Here is a 17743-nt window from a genome sequence, read left to right on the forward strand (position 1 = left end):
GTAAGTGAAACCAATTTTTGCTACACAACAGTGGTTACTGGACTCTCTCAGCATGTAATGACTTTCTCCACTGAATATGCCACGGGGATACATTTCAATATCTTCCATCGCTGCTCTTTGATTTGTGAGTCTATCCAGAATTTCTAAATAACCAATGAGTAACCTAGGATTAAGAAATATTTAAATGTTTTTATCTCTATATGATGTTTAGTTATATCGTCTTTAAGGTAAGTGGGCCTATTTAAACCTTGATTTTAACAAAAAAATAAAGAGAATATTATTTTCTTTACAGCAATATTCATGATAAATTTCCATTAGAGAACCATCTTCTTTAATGTGTTTTTCTTTATTTAATTTGCATTAAACACGTTTTGAGGGAATCTTAAGATATGCATCTCTGATCGTTCGAAGTAAACCTCTCTGTTTGTGTTAGCACTTCCGTTTTGTTTCTTTTCCCCTTCAAAGATGGACTCAAAGGTATGGAATTGGCATGGTTTTTGGTGTGCTCTAGAGTATAGGATATTAAAATACATGGCTTCTTTCCTGTTGCATCATCCAATTCTAGTCTGATGTCAGCATTTTAAGCTTATAGAAAATGAGTTCTTAGTAGTGCAATGTTGAGTAGAATGTAGTTGGCAAGATGGGAAAAATAGTAAAATGATGGAAAATAATGCTTGGGAACTCTCAAGTAAATATTAGAACAGTGACTTCTCCTAGAAAATTGACGGTGACTCCTGTTGGCCTCTAGCGGTGTTTGGTTGCTCTTTGACTTTTCATACGTAGCAGTTCTTCAGTTCTTTATCCTGCTTTCCAAAATCAGTTTTTGCTTTCTGCATAGAATATGTCAGCCATGTTGTATTTTGCTATTTGCATTTGCTTGGCATTTCAGATGTTCTGGAGAACTGAGTTGTGTGCCACTGCATGTAATTTGGTACAGGTACCAATGTCCTCCACAGACAGGTGACACACCTCCTTATTCATAATAATTATCCTAGCTGATGGAGCCCATCCAGCCAGCCCCTCTGCTCACCCGATGGGGACAAAGGTTTCTGAGGTGCTGCTGATTTCTTGTTTGAAGTCTGTCATCAATATCCATGTGTGAAATTATTAATTACAAAGCACAATGGAATGGTCTTAGAGCAAAAGATTGAACAGTTTTACCTGAAGGTCACTGTTGGAATTGGCTCTCTGTGATACATTATTATAAACACTTCATTTTGTTTCTTGCTAATTGAGTACCTCACTCAATAATTTACTATTGTGTGACAAAATGGGTCTTGCTATATGCGAAAAATGTAGGATGAATGTATTGCCGTGTATAATGTAGTTTTTAATTTCAGAAGTGAAAATGGCCCAAGTATCTCTGCTTTTAAACACACACACACACACACACACACACACACACGATAGTGCTGATGTAATTAAAGAAAGCCACCATGAAATTTCGAATTTGTGTTAGCTCCAGTAGCACCGTGGATTTTATCATAATATTTGTATAGCACAATATAAAAAGAGCACTAGCGTTAGAGTCATAAATTCAGAGTCTAAATCTAAGTTCTTTTTTTTTTTTACCATCTTGTGACGTTGAGTCAGGCACTTAATCTTGCTGAGTCTCAGTTATTTTTTAATATGTAAAATGGACATAATCATAATTATTTTCTGAAGTTATAATGAATATGCTGAGAATAAAATTTAATGAAATATGTGTAAAATTTCTGATACATTATTGATTATCAATAAATGGTAGCTGACATAAAGGAAGAGAAGAAAAAGGAGGAGAAAGTTGGGGGAAAATGATGGTGATGATGGTGGTAGTGGTGATGGTGATGGTGATGTGTTCTGAACCTGGAAATATCAACGTTGTAGCTGTTTGTAGGCATTGCTTTTGTTGTGTCTTTATGGTTTTCACGTAAATGTGAACAACTACCTAATAGAGAACTTTAATTGCCAAACTCCTGATGTTGTTTACAGCCCTATTATACAAAATAACAGATGGTTGTATTATTAGATATTAGTTATAGATTCTCAGTAGAAAAGATCAAGTTGTGATTAAGTGTTGCCAAACTGGCTCGATCCTAATGAAGCAACTTTTAGAGTGTGACTGCTGGGATCTCAGCTGGGCTCCTGTGTTGCCACCTGGGCAAGTGAACCAGTGAGTGGCCAAAGGAGAGGGTATTTCAAGCGTGAAAATAATGAAGCCCTCCCTTCCAGCACTCACTTCTCACCAGTTTTTAGAAAATTGACCTTTTTTTGCCAAGATTAATCTTCACATTTCTACCATGCTCTTACCTCCACCATTGGCAAGAAGAGCAACAAGAATAATAGCTAACTTGTATGTACTGCTTCCTCTGTGCCAGGCACCATTCTAAATGGTTACATGTGTTTATTTAATCTACACGTAAAAGTTTGAGACACCCGTGGTTATTGATTGCTTTTTAGAAGGAAAATTTTGTTGTAAAATATTTGAGTGATATTTCCAGAATATTTGATCTCCAAGCTTGTGCTCTAAACCACTATGAATATTGGCCTTACATTAAGATATTTGAAATTCCTTTATCTTTGTGTTATGCATACCGCCTTTGATATCTTTTTTATCATAAATATCATGATTATCACTATGATTTTTAACGTCTTCAAGGTTTACATCCCAGGCAATGTACGTACATTATCTAATTATACTTCCATGATAACTACTCAAAGACTATATCTTTTCTTTTTTATTTTATAGTTGAAGAACTAGCACTCAGATAAATAACTCTATAAGACTATGTGATGCAGCTGGATACTGGCAGAGTCTGACTTGAAGCCAGCTTTGTGACTCCAAGTCTACGTCCTTATCTGCCATCCCATGCTAACCACTAAACAACATTAAATAGGATATCCTTAGTGCATAGTGTGACTACTTCAGTGGTGTATGAGTTGTGGGGACTTGTACATTTAAGGAATATGTTTTCTATGTGGTCTCCCAGCTCAGTGTGGTGTCCCTTTACAGAATAGCTCTGTGACAGAGCCAAGGTCCATATGCCTAGGGCAGTGAGGATAAAAGGCACTGGATTTCTTATGGTTGCTGCCTACTCAGTGATGCTGAGCAAGCGTCCCTTGGGCATCTCTATAGCCCTGTTTATTTTTTTCCTAAAAAATGCAGGTCTATACAAAAATGTATCTGTGATTTGAGTGTGTCTCCTGTTTTCACTTCACATAATCTATCCTCTACAGCAATTCAGAACATCTGAGTAGCAGACACTACTTCAAAATGTATTGACAGCTACTCTGGAGGCTGAGGCAGGAGCCTGGGAGATGAAGGTTGCAGTGGGTGAGATCCCATGACTGCACTTCAGCCAGAACCATAAGAGTGAAACTTTGTCTTAAAAAAAAATTAACCAATTACATACCAATGATCATTTAGATTGTTTCTAAAATTTCAATATTATCAGCAATACTGTAATAAACATTCTTGTACACACACACACACACACACACACACAAATACTCCCATTTTTATCATCACCCGAAAGAACTTCTAAATCCTCACCATCTCCTTTCTTCTGCTTGCATTTTCAAAGATAAGAGCTATGGATTTATGAGATATGCTTCCCCAATATACCATTATTAAGTTAATGTCTATGCTCCTCTGAACCGTAGGATTTGAGTACAAAGCTTTGATATGCCTTAAAACTTGTGTTGATTATTTACACATTTGTTTGAATGAGTTTATAAAATAATTTCTCAAAATGGATGTTGATCAGGTCATTGAGAGTGACATCATGAAGGTCCTGGGTATCTGGGGAAGTGTAGCAGGCACTTCTACCGGAAGAACAAGAAGAGAAGACTGTATAATGAAGCAGGAGACATTTTTGCCTACCAGTCACTTTCTCCTAGTGCCAGTATGGTTTCTGTCACACTTTCTCTCTTAATGAGTAAGGCATAAGGTCTCTGGTAATAACTGTCTACTCTCAGAAATTACATTTATGATGAAATGGTCTGCCTCAGGCTATCTATATTGATTGTTTTCAGGAAAATGTAGGATAAGCTAGGAACATATTTTGGTACCCATTACATTCTCTTTTTGAAATCAGATTTATTTGTTCAAGTGTGTTGGCTTTTAGGTCAAGGTGGGAGCAGAGGATAGAATAAAACAGATAGTAAGGTAGATGAGTGTATGTGTTTTCATAACTTTAAGACTAAAAAACAAAAACCTCCAACCAATAATATGATTTAAGAGTGCTTTTAAAACTGCATAGTGGTTATTTTTATGGGTTTTATCATTTCCCCTCATACTAGAGACTAAAAGGAAGTCCATGGAAACCATGTATAATAATCACATGAGGAAGTGCACTAACCAAATCTGAAGAAGTTTGACATGTAATACTTTCAAGGATTAGAGGAAAAGAAGCAAATTCTCCAAGGGTTCTGTGTTCTTGTGAAGCAGAATAATGACAAAGTGATTATACATGGAAATTTCTTCTGTAAAAATAATACACTAACCTAAACATTTTAAATTGAGTTTTGAAGAACTCTTTACACATAAACACATATACACAAAATTCATTTTTTCTAGTATTCATGTGGTTATTACCTAAGACATTTTTCACCAGTTGTATGTTTTATGTAATCTTTACTGATGAAATATATAGAATGTACTCCAATTGGTCCATATCCTTCATGATGGGATTTAAAATTGAACTTAGCATGTCAAGCATTGTCTTGCCAGGGCAACTCATGTTTCTGCAGAGAAATAGTAATTATTCCAGGAACATACAGTAGGTATTGTGGCTGTTGCCCCAACAAGGATGTTCTTTCAGTTATACCTCCCTAAAGTTAGGCTGTAGGGAGTAGTAGTCTGAGTTGATACACACATGTGCACTGCAATTAGAGAGCCTCCATCCATAACCTGTTCCTCTGATTTACCAGCTAGGTGACCATGACCTCATTGTTGTGGGGATTAAGACATTAATTCACTCTTATTTTCTCTGAAAAAATAGTTAAGTACCCAAGGTACTAGCTTTTATAATTAAACGCCATACAGAATTCTAAAGGAAATTTTCACATACTTTGCAGTGTCTTATCATTACTGCTGGCACTAATACCGCCATCATTCTATAGGAAAAGTATTTCCTCTGGGACCTTTCTGCTTCTGACAGTGGCGATGGCTCTGTAGGTTAATTATGGAGCTTTGCTTCCACACGGCACCACATTTTTAACATTCATATTTCTTCCTGAAGGAAAAGAAATATTTTTGACTCGAGTTTTTAAACTATAACATTTAACTGCTGGTTTGCGCAATTCATCAAGTGTTTTCATAATCTGGTTACACTCTTGGACTTGTAGAATTTCAAATTAGGAGGGCTAGAATTGTAAATTACTTTTGCATATACAGGCTTGGCCATATGTGTAAAGGAAAGTAGAAAAAAATAAAGAAATGGCTTAGATTGCTGAAGGAGAAAAAAACATACACAATTCAGAATTGCTTCAAATATTTGGCTATTTGAGTTTAAAGTTTTATTCTGAATGATTTACTTTCTCAAATACATATTAAACTATGAGGAGTCTTAGACTTGTGAGGATCTCAGGTCATCTGAACTTAAACTTAAATGTTATGAAGTTTTAAGTGTTGTCTTCCTCTAGTGATGATCTAGCCTTTATCTGAATACTTCCCTCAAATCCAAGATAGTCTTCATTTTCTCTTTGGATGGATTTATTAGAAAATGCTTTCTTCTCTAGACCTCTATTATCACTTCTGGTATTTGCCAGCCTTTGTCCTTTCTCTCATCAGTGAGATTATCAGTTGTAGCTTTAAAATTCTGTTCTCGGCTGGGTGCAGTGGCTCATGTCTGTAATCCCAATGCTTTGGGAGGCCGAGACAGATGGATCACATGAAGTCAGGCTTTCGAGACCAGCCTGACCAACATGGTAAAACCCCATCTCTACTAAAAATACAAAATTAGCCAGGTGTGGTGGTACATGACTGTAATCCCAGCTACTTGGGAGGCTGAGGCAGAAGAATCACTTGAACTGGGGAAATGGAGGTTGCAGTGAGCGGAGATTGTGCTGTTGCAATCCAGCCTGGGCAACAAGAGTGAGATTCTGTCTCAAAAACAAAATAAACAAATAAGTAAAATAGAATTATATTCTTAAACATTGAATACATTTCTCCATGTCTTTCTTACTATGATGTGTTTCATATTCATCAAATGATTTAATGTCATTAATTCTCAATATATCACCTACATAACTACTAGGAGTTTACTTGAGAACTTAACTAGATAATCCAACATACCTACTTCTCCAGAAAGACACAACCTTAGCATTTCATGGCGGGAAGAGGGCAGACATGCTGAAGCATTGCTTCCCCTAGCAATGTTCTGAGTCAATTTTGATTGGACAAAGTTATGCCAGGACAAATAGCTGCAGATGTTCCTTTTTTTCAGAAAACTGTCACAGGACTGTACTTCTACTTCTTTTAAAATCCTTTTTTTTTTTTTTTTCTTAAATTGATTGCTTGTTGTTCTCTTAGAATGGTCTTTCCTGAAGAAGCTTCGGCTTGCACACTAATTTCAAATTACAAAATAAAAACTGAGAAGAAGAGAGAGAAAAGTAAAGAAAAGAGTAGAAGGAAAGAGGGAGAGAGGGAGACGGGAGGAAACGGGAAAAGGAGAAAGAAGAATTAATTGAGATTTATCTTGAATGTAGAACTGACCTAAATTTATAACTCAAAGAATAAAAAGATTTAAGCAAAAATAGTCTTGATTCATAATAGGAAGCTGAGCACTTTATGCATGGCAAATATTGTTCTAAGGGCTTTAAATATATTAATCTTCCTAGTCTTTCCTAAACCCATTGAAGTAAGTTTCATCATCCCCATCTCTGCAATTGAGGTAACTGAGATGCAGAGAGGTCAAGTAATTTGCTTAAAATCACTCAGCTAAGAAATGATGGGGCTGGCAACTGAACCTAGGAAATGTCCTTCCAGAGTTTACACTTTTAATAACACCTCTACCACCAACAACAGCTAACACTTACTGGTCATTACTAAATATCAGCCGCCCTTCTAAATATTTAATCTTAAAAAAACAGCAACAAGGCCGGGTGCAGTGGCCCAAGCCTGTAATCCCAGCACTTTGGGAGGCCGAGGCGGGTGGATCATGAGGTCAAGAGATCGAGACCATCCTGGTCAACATGGTGAAACCCTGTCTCTACTAAAAATACAAAAAAAAAATTAGCTGGGCATGGTGGTGCGTGCCTGTAATCCCAGCTACTCAGGAGGCTGAGGCAGGAGAATTGCCTGAACCCAGGAGGCGGAGGTTGCGGTGAGCCAAGATCGCGCCATTGCACTCCAGCCTGGGTAACGAGTGAAACTCCGTCTCAAAAAAAAAAAAAAAAAAACAAAAAACAAAAAAAAAAACAGCAACTATTCCTCTCTGGAGCAAGTCAATATTATTATTCCCTATCGGTAAAGAAACAGAGGCATTGATATGTTAAATCACTTACCTACATTCACACATCTAGTTAGCGGTGGCAATGGGATTCATATCCAGCCTTGCCACTATGCTGGAGAAAGAAATTGTCACCAGGGCCTTCAAGATAACGTGGTCTTGTGGATAAAAAGGGTACGCACATAAGCACTGAACATATACAGTACTCTAAAATGGTGTATGACTATCTAGCCATATATCAGTGAGTAAAAATTATCATAGTGCAGTCTAATTACATAAGCACAGACAGGATACTGAATAGTTTATCTGATGAGCGAGGGTAAGTTTTGTCTTAGAAAGTCTAGATTGAAGACATATCCAGCAGGTAATTGAAAAAGTGAAGGAAGTGAGCAAAGGTTTAAAGAGCTTTCATTTGCCTAGTCAAATTGTCTTAAGAAGAAGGAGATAGTTCTGGAATTTGGGGAGAACAGAATGGCAAATTGAGTTTGAACATAAATCTCTGTAGAGCCAGGAACCCTAATAAGACTTGTACTAAGACATTTTAAGGGTGCTTATCTGATTCCCCTTGAACCTTTCCCTACTCTGTTATTTTTAGGCTTTATTCTTATCCCAGTTAGATTTTGAGAAATGTAGTCAGAGAATCAACAATAATGCAGAAGTTTTAAATAACAAGTCTTTCCTTCTACCCATCTCCCTCATCCTCAGTCTCACTTTTCCTGACTGACATTAATCCATGGTTACGAAAATGCTTGCAGTAAAATCCCCCCACAAGAGAGGGGGACTTTACTATATGGAAGTCTTTACTTGGTCAGTTTTGCACTAGACCAGCATCCATAATATAACTTCTGCCTCAGTGCCCCCCTTGCTGGCTTTTATGCCTCTCCTTCCCTATATGCTTGAGTGCAAAAAGTAATTTCTGCTTCCTGCTTCCCTTATGAAGTTCACTCAGACTTCTTTCTCTTTGAATCTACTCTTGCTTTAATTAGCTATACCAGAATGTTTCACACCTCTTTGGGGATGGATATCACATTAAATAAAATTGATGTTCTCCCCATGAGTTGGTAATTTCTTATTTTACCAAATAAATTTAATAAAATCTCCCATTTACTATTATTCATATCACATATCTCATATATATATATATATATACTTATATAGAGTGAAATTATAATATTGCTATTATAATTTCATAAATGAAAGGGCAGTTTCATTCTCAAAATACAGGAATAACGCCATCTCAACATAAAGGAAGGTCCCTTATATTGGAAAGCAGTTGCCATCACAAAAATATTTCAAGGTTGTTTTCCTTTATCATTATAGGCTAGCATCTGGGAACTGTTTGACTAATATACCTATAGGTATGTTCAAATAAGCATAGCTTGCTTTCTTTTTATTTTTCTTTTTTCTTTTTTTTTTTTTTTTTTGACAGAGTTTCACTCTTGTTGTCCAGGCTAGAGTGCAATGGTGCAGTCTCAGTTCACTGCAACCTCCACCTCCCAGGCTCAAGCAATTCTGCCTCAGCCTCCTCAGTAGCTGGGATTACAGGCATGTGCCACCACGCCCAGCTAATTTTTTGTGTTTTTTGTGGAGATGGGGTTTCACCACATTGGCCAGGCTGGTTTCAAACTCCCGACCTCAGATGATCCACCCTCCTGGACCTCCCAAAGTGCTGGGATTACAGGTATGAGCCACTGCACCCCAGCCCAAGCATAGCTTTCTATAACCAATTGTAAACTACCTCTTAGCAAAAGTCATTTCTTTAGGATTTGTGATTGTACATGACTTACCCATATCATTGTTTCCACAGCACAAAGCAATGAAGTGATAGCCTCACAGATCATTAGTGTTTGGGAGCCATTTAAATCATTAAGTCTTGATCATTTTTTCATGTGACTTTAGGGCCATATAATACCTCATGTCGATTACCCAGAGCTAGTTATTTCTGAGTCTTATTTTTATTTATCCTTGCTCTGTGTCAGGCCCCATGTTAGACCTGGGGTTTACAAAGAGGACTAAGTGGCATCTTTGTTCTTGGATATTTCTAACTCAACTTCACACTTAGCTGCCTGCCCTCTGGACATCATTACTCCACTACCTCCCATTGACTGTCACAGCTGAGCTGAGACCTACTAGCCAGGTGAGGCCCAGAAAACCCTTGAATCAAAGGAAAGAATAATGAAAAATTACTGAGCATCTACTATACATAGGCCTTCCACATAGTATACCAGTGTATGTTTTTTGTATTATCAAAAAAACCTTTGAGTAGGTACAGTCTTCAATAATTTTCTGATGAGACTGCTATTTAAAAGAAGTTCAGAAACTTGTCACATGTTTAAAGGTAGCCTAAGGACTATTCTCAAGTTTTTTTTTTTTAATCTGATATTTTTTTGAACACATCTAGATTCCTTTAAGAGAGGAGAACACAAAGACGCAACTTGAATACCTAGTGGAAGCTGAGCCACACATGATTTCTATTATATACAACGTTTGTGTTTACATTAGATTACCCTCTGCTCTTAACTTTGGCATTGTTTTCTTGCTGTTATTTACCTAAAACATCTACAAGCCTATTTTTAAAATCAGGATATAGTTTCAGTTTATATTTTACAACTTCAGTGAAGCAGTCCCTGATCACTTCCCTATATAGTTACCTTCTCATGACTCTATTCCCTTTCCATGTTATATTTTTTACCACTTATTACAATCTGAAAGCATCTTATGCAGTTGTTTATATTTCTAACACATAGAGTAGTATCTAATACAAAATATGCCATTGATAAAATTGTTGAAATATATGCATTTTTTTTCAGGTAAAATTAGTATTGTTATTTTTTATTAGAATACCACATCTTTGAAAATACTAAGTATTCTTGTTCTCTCAATAGGTATGTTTCTAAAGAGTTGGGTAGTTTTCATGCTTTTAAAAATAAACCAAAATACAAATTTGAAATTATGTAACACATGTAGCAATTTTAAGAGACCTATAAACCTTAAGGCAAAAAAGCCCTATGTAAATAGCCTTTTTTCAGTAATTCACATGTATATGTTTATCTTATGGTAATGTATCTTCCACATCTCAAAACTGACGTATATTTAAGATATCTCTGCTAATGTGGAGAATTATGTATTCAGTTTCTAGTAATGAACATCTGGATGCAGTTCTCCTCTGTTGTCAGCAGGGGTCTCAAAAAGCCTTTTACCCACCAAAATGTCTATTAAAAATTAGTGAGTTATTTGTTTCGTTGTAAACAAAATGAATTTATTAAATGCATTTTGTTAAATCTTTGTGTCTTGTTTCTAAATGATACATGTTTGTTTTTGCTTATGTGCATTGGTAACAGTTATTTAGTGTTTACCTAACGCTAAGTTGAAAAGTATTTCTTAACAAGTATCAGAACACACAGTGTGAAAATAGGCCTGATTTGTGTTTCCAACTAGAGTGCACAAACTTGAGGTCGTTAACATATTTCCTGTGTTTAAACAAGTCCACAGAATTGCATGCAACTAATAGTTGTATAACACCAGCCTACAACTCTTTAGTCGAACTCTTTCTAAATTATTCACTGACTGGTTTGGGAAGCAGCTGATCGCACTTGCCTTGTAAAAAATGTTTTCTGCTCCTTTTAGATCAGTCCCAACAGGGCCTGCCGGGCACAAGAACTGCGTCCTGGATGCCCATAAACACTGCAATCCTGATTTGAGGGAGGGTAGCAGAGGTCCCAGCAGGCTTTTTACCTGCCTTCTCTCACTTCTCAACAGTGTTGGCATTTCCCCTTTCTCTCCATTCCACAGCAAAAGGTGAGGAAATTCTCCTTAGCAGACCATTTCTTCCAGAGTAGTTTTCTTCCCTTGTACTCACTGATGTTTGCTTGTTATTCACATTGCCCTAAAGCCCTTTCTTCAAGTAGCCCTAAGTTTTCACTCCCATTATCAGTAGGAATTCCGGCTTGCAAATAATCAGTAGAAAAGTTAGCATTTCCAAAGCCCATCTTTATGTGCATAAGCCCATCTTTATCTTTCATAAGGTTTGTGATAAGGAATACTCCCAAATTAAGTGCTGATTGTTGATGGTATCCCTCCTGTTTACTATATCTATCTAAAAAAAAAAATGGATGAAAGGATAAATAGCTGAGTGGATAGATAGGTAGATAGTTTAAAAATGTCAACATATGAGTAAATATATTCATATTACCTGTACATATATATATATATGAATATTTAGTAAATATATACTATGTAGGAACACACTGTATGAGAAAAACAAATATATGTATACATATTTTAATAACCCTAGTTTTATCTCTTTTTTTTTTTTTTTTTTTTGAGATGGAGTCTTGTTCTATCACCTAGGCTGGAGTGCAGTGGTACAGTGTTGGCCCACTGCAACCTCCACCTCCAAAGTTCAATTGATATTCCTGCTTTGGCCTCCTGAGTAGCTGGAATTACAGGCACGTACCACCACGCCCAGCTAACTTTTGTATTTTCAGTAGAGGTGGGTTTTCACCATATTGGCCAGGCTGGTCTCAAACTCCTGACCTCATGATCTGCCCACTTTGGCCTCCCAAAGTGCTAGAACTACAGATGTGAGCCACTGTACCTACCCTAGTTTAACTCTTTATCAACTTGTCTATCTATGTAGTAAAACCTAGGAATGCTAACAATTGACATTTCTTCTTCTGTGCTGACCATTGAGCTAGGTAAAAATGGTCACAATCCTACCTTCAAAACCTCATAATTTATCAGACATCACAAACTTCAGCACACACAAACCTCGTGAGCACTTACAAACTGATACGTAGCTAAATTCAGACACTGTGTAAAATGCATATGTGCTGAAGGGAATAAAATAACACCATAGTGCTAAGGTAGGATTTGATTTATAATAGACGATATCCCCATGAAAGAGTCTTGAGTCCAGTGGGAAAGGAATGGTGTATTAGTCTGTTCTCATGCTGCTAATAAAGACATACACAAGACTGGGTAATTTCTAAAAGAAAGATGTTTAATGGGCTTAGAATTCCACATGGCTGGGAGGCCTCACAATCATGGCAGAAGGCAAAGGAGAAGCCCAGGCATGTCTTACATGGTAGCAGGCAAGAGGGCTTGTGCAAGGGAACTGCCATTTATAAAACCATCATATCTCATGAGACTTAATCACTACCATGAGAACAGTATAGGGAACTGCCTCCATGATTCAATTATCTCCCATTAGGTCACTCCCATGACACATGGGGATTTTGGGAGCTACAATTCAAGATGAGATTTGGTTGGGGAGATGGCAAAAACATACCAAATGGGTCAGTTTGTCATAGAAAAGGAACATCCATGTACAGATAGAAAAAGGATGCAGCAGGGCTGCAAAATTTGTGAAAGCTTGAGTGATGTGAGAAGTCACCTGACTGGAGTCTCCTAGACTTGCTCATCTTTGAGAGGATATGGGCTTGGACTAGTGGTTTCCTCACTTGTGAAGAACTAATAACTCAGTCCATGCTCATTGAAAAAGCATTGTCAAATTCATTCATTCACTTATTCTTTCATTAAATCACTTTCTCCCTTGTTCATTAAACTGCAAGCTCATATCAGCCTCTTTCCCCCCTCCCCATAGGGCCTTTTAAAAATGCTCTTCCGCAGGGCGCGGTGGCTCAAGCCTGTAATCCCAGCACTTTGGGAGGCCGAGGCGGGTGGATCACGAGGTCGAGAGATCGAGACCATCCTGGTCAACATGGTGAAACCCCGTCTCTACTAAAAGTGCAAAAAATTAGCTGGGCATGGTGGCACGTGCCTGTAATCCCAGCTACTCAGGAGGCTGAGGCAGGAGAATTGCCTGAACCCAGGAGGCGGAAGTTGTGGTGAGCCGAGATCGCACCATTGCACTCCAGCCTGGGTAACAAGAGCAAAACTCCGTCTCAAAAAAAAAAAAAAAAAAAAAAAAAATGCTCTTCCTTCTGTTTAAAATGTTTTAAAATGTTTTTCCCTCATATTTCATCATGTGAGCCTTATTCTCCTTTCTCAGGTCTTATTAATAATTATTTTAATTCCTCAAAGTGGCTTTTCCTGACCAGATTTTATCACAGTATCTTGATTGTTTTTCACAGAATCTCAAAATTTGTCATTATTTATGCATTTTAGACAAATGAGTTGTTTATCTTTCCCTGGGGAGTGAATATATATGGAAGACGGAATATTTGTTTTCTCTGCTACTCTGTGCCCAGGCCCAGGATGGTACCTGGAACAGAGTAGGCACTCAATAAATATTAGTGTTAAGTGTGTGTGTGTGTGAGTGAAATCATGTGAATAAATATGAAGAGATTCAAATTAAAAGTCTTTTTGCAAATTCAAAAATTAAAATTGAATCTGGATTGAATCCAGCCATGTCCAGAAGAACAATAATTCCAAGTGCTTATATATAAATAATGTTAGGTATTAAAATTATATATGGTCTGTAGATAAATATTTAAAATACAAACTGATGCATATACTTAAAGGGACATCATTCCCTATTTCTCAAAGGTACAAGTGAATATATTTGTATATGTTAAAGAATTATAAGCCTCCTGGGATATTGAAATCAATGTTAGAAGATATTAGAATGTCCCTGTCTTACCAGATTAACATACTCATCTTTACTCATTCTAATCTACAAGATCTGTCATCATTAACAGCAATATCAGCATCATGAATATTTATTAAATTACTTACAAGAAATTGTACAACTGGTTTAGAAGTAATCCCTGCCTTTATGGATATTTGCAAGCTATAACAAATGACATTTGTATGGGTGACAGGGTGAATTTCTATGAACCAGCAAATGTCCAACAACAATTAACATATCATTAGATTATGCCTGTGTTCACACTTCCAGTCTCAATAAATGGTTTACTTAATAACCTAATGGTTGTTTTTGAATATTAGTGTTATCTCATGCATCAGAGCAGTTGTTTACTGAAACAAGTAAACTTGTGAATTGACTATGTGCTTCCTTATATATTCCCAAGAAAAATTTCTCTTTTCTACCATGTTATCCTAAAGAGAATCTAAGCTCCATCAGGGCAGAGGATTTACTTACCATGTTCACAGCTATATCTTCATCTCCCAGAACTGTGGCTTATAGCAAGTTAGGGGCAATAAATATGTGTTGAACAAATTATCAAGTTCGGAAATTTTAGTTAAATATTGAGTGCTACTACATGTCAGAATATGGGCTAGATACTTTATTATCTTATCTAATCTTTGCTGTAAGTCTACAATTTTGTGTTGTTATTATTCCCATGTTAAAAATAAGGAAACTGAGTTTTAGAAAGATCATCTTGCAGAGAGTATACATACAGTCAATAATGGGAAGAGTTTTTGTCCTCAGGCTCTGTAGCTCCAAAGGTTATATACCTTCCACCATGCTATTTACACTATCAGGTCAAGAAGCACTTGAACGTTGTTATGGTGGGGATTCAGGCACAAGGAAGGCTTGGGTTAGATGGTTTCACTATGTTAATATTGTGTAGTGAGTAGATGAGGTGAGATCTTGTTAAGTAAAGTCCCACAGAAGTGTCCATAAAAGCAAAATTAACCATTTTATGAGACAGCATAATAAAATCCTGGATGTTATAAATACTAGACTGCACCATATGATTTTAGGTAAAACACTAGTGAAGAGAAAGAAGAACATGGTACTTTATAGAGTATTAGCTGTTAGATGAAAAACTAAATGGATTCTGAGTTCTGCCTCCTATCAACAGTGTAGCTAAGGTGTATTTAGTTTCTATGTGCCTAAGTATACTTAAGTGTATAATGGAGATAACTATCACTAACTAATAACAATGTAAATACAAAGTGTTTGTTACAGTGACTGTCACACACTAAATAATAAATGTTGCCTATTATAATTCATTCCTTCTGTTCCAGAAATAAGGCATGACAAATGTCTTTCAAGTTCTATGGGTAAAAATCCAACTCAAACAATAAATGGTGTGTTTCCTGTTTAAAGATGCTATATACTGTGTTCATCTCCTAAGTCTCTATTCATAACTATGTGGATAGCTTAAAGTTACAATAAACTTTCAATGATAAATGTGGTTCAATCAGTACAATCGCCTTTCCTTTCCTTGACTGATGAAATTACTTGATTGTGTGCTTTTGGCAGAGAATTTCTTAAGTATTTCAATCCCTACAAAGTAAAATGTAGGCAGAAGATACAGATCTATGATTGGTCCAGTAAAGAATAATGTATTGTTTTAACATCAAACATCTCAACTATCAAACTACCCATTTGGATGGTAAAGTCCTAGAATTCAGCCCTCTTTTGTCATCATGGATACCAATACAGTGGGGACAATGCATTTAGCAAGATTTTATTTATAGTAAAATCTCCTCTAAGGAAGACTCCGTCTATACCAGGAGTCTCCAACCTTTTTGCCATCAGGGACCAGTTTTGTGGAAGACAATTTTTCCATGGATAGAAGAGGGGATGGTTTCCAGATAAAACTGTTTCACCTCAGATTATTAGGCAATAGATAGATTTTCATACAGAGAGTGCAACAAGATCCTTCTCATGTGCAGTTCACAGTAGGGTTTGCACTCCTATGAAAATCTAAAGCCCTGGCTGATCTTACAGGACGTGGAACTCAGGCAGTAATGCTTGCTCACCTGCTGCTCCACTCACCTCCTTCTATGCAGCTTAGTTCCTAACAGGCCATGGACCACTATTGGATCTGTGTCCTAGGGGTTGGGGAACCCTGATCTATAACAATGAAGACAATTACATATTTCTAAATTATACTTTATTAATATACAATTGTTGCAACAACATAGACTTTAAAATGGAGAAAACCAGAATCAGACTTTAAAATGGAGAAAACCAGAATCATATCTTCTAAAAAAAAAAAAATAGACTTCTCTTTTTCTTTATCTTTTCCAGTACTGATCATTGTTATTTTTCCACTCCACATTAATTATTAACATGAAATATAACTACTTATTTTTGAATTCTATTTCAGTTATGTATGGGCTTATAATTTGCTTAATCAATTTTCCATGTTAACAATGTACATGTTAGACATAGACTTTTTTCCCTGTGTGCTGTTTTATAAATAACATTACCTAAAATTTTAAAATATACTTCTAAATATGTATATATTTATTTTAATATACTTCCTGTGGGATGACTATCTGGGCATGGCCAAATGGTTTGAAGACTTTTATGCCACCTGAATTATAGAGAAAAATATTTTCCCAAGGGGTTGCATCAGTTTCTCAGTAGTAGTTGATGAGTATGCCAGATTTAACATTGCCTTTCTATTGAGTTTTTTCTTTATCATTCTTTCATTAGTATGAATGATATAAGCTTATATGTCAGTTTAATATGGACTTCTGTTTGAAGTATCTGGTTTACCATTTTCAATAACTTAATTGTAATTATTCTTATATAAATTATTCTTCCTTATTAACTTTTTTCCCTTAGTTATTGATATTTTGATTTTATTTTCTTAAACTGCTGAGACCTTTATGTAATATAAATCTTAATCATTTAATCGTGTCTATTATTTTTTTTCCATTTTGTACTTTTTCTTAGAAGTTTAATTTTATGTAGAAAAATAGCCTGACTTCTTCCTTTCTTTGGAAGTTTTAGCAATTCTACAGTTCTTCTATAGATCTGACAGAAAATGCATATTCTGCTCTTTCTCTTTACCTAAAAAAACAATTTATTTGGATAAATGATACAAAGTAGTTATCTTCTTTTTTAAGCAAAATACTAAACAATTTCCTCAACATCATTTATTTATATTTTCTGTACACATTGTTTTATAATGCTTTCTTTGTCATATGTTATATTCTTAAGTATAATTGGATCTCATTATATGCCTTTGAAAAACAGGATTTGACCTATATAAAATAATGATGACTGGACATTGCTCCAGAATGTTGATTGAATGCTTTTACATAGCATCTTCTCTATGGCAGGTTGTTAACATTTGAATGTTTTATAGAAGTGAATTCTTTAAAAAGATGTTGGTGAGTGCATTGGAAACCTTTTAAAATGGCTGTAATTAGCTACTCTGGGAGAATGTTACAGTTTTTGATGGGCCCCTCAGTGGCAGTTCTAGTGGCCTATCCTATTGACTGACAAAAGATTGTAGGAGAATATTTAATGTTGTTTTAATTAACAACTCCTAGAAGAAAATGTCAATTATCTTCCATTTGGCTGAGGTCTATCTTTCTGTATTTTTTTCTTACCCCTTTTAATATGGTACATAGAAAAATATTTCTTCTATTCCCTCATGGACATCCATCACCTTACGGAAGTGAGAACAGTGTTT

At 36.1% G+C, this 17743-nt stretch overlaps 1 long non-coding RNA gene and 1 pseudogene across 1 annotated transcript in view; both read left to right on the top strand.

Moving 5' to 3' along the window:
* Positions 1–17743, top strand: part of LOC141585361 (uncharacterized) — a 381268-nt gene that overhangs the window by 266981 nt on the left and 96544 nt on the right. Inside the window, exon 2 of the long non-coding RNA XR_012518778.1 lies at positions 1–17743. This exon is cut by the window's right edge and continues 96544 nt beyond it. This is a non-coding gene — a long non-coding RNA (uncharacterized LOC141585361).
* LOC141585360 (actin, cytoplasmic 1-like) overlaps positions 1–17743 on the top strand; it is a 451127-nt pseudogene that overhangs the window by 73300 nt on the left and 360084 nt on the right.

Source organism: Saimiri boliviensis, chromosome 8 (genome assembly GCF_048565385.1).
Source record: "Saimiri boliviensis isolate mSaiBol1 chromosome 8, mSaiBol1.pri, whole genome shotgun sequence".
Taxonomy (NCBI): Eukaryota; Metazoa; Chordata; class Mammalia; order Primates; family Cebidae; genus Saimiri; species Saimiri boliviensis.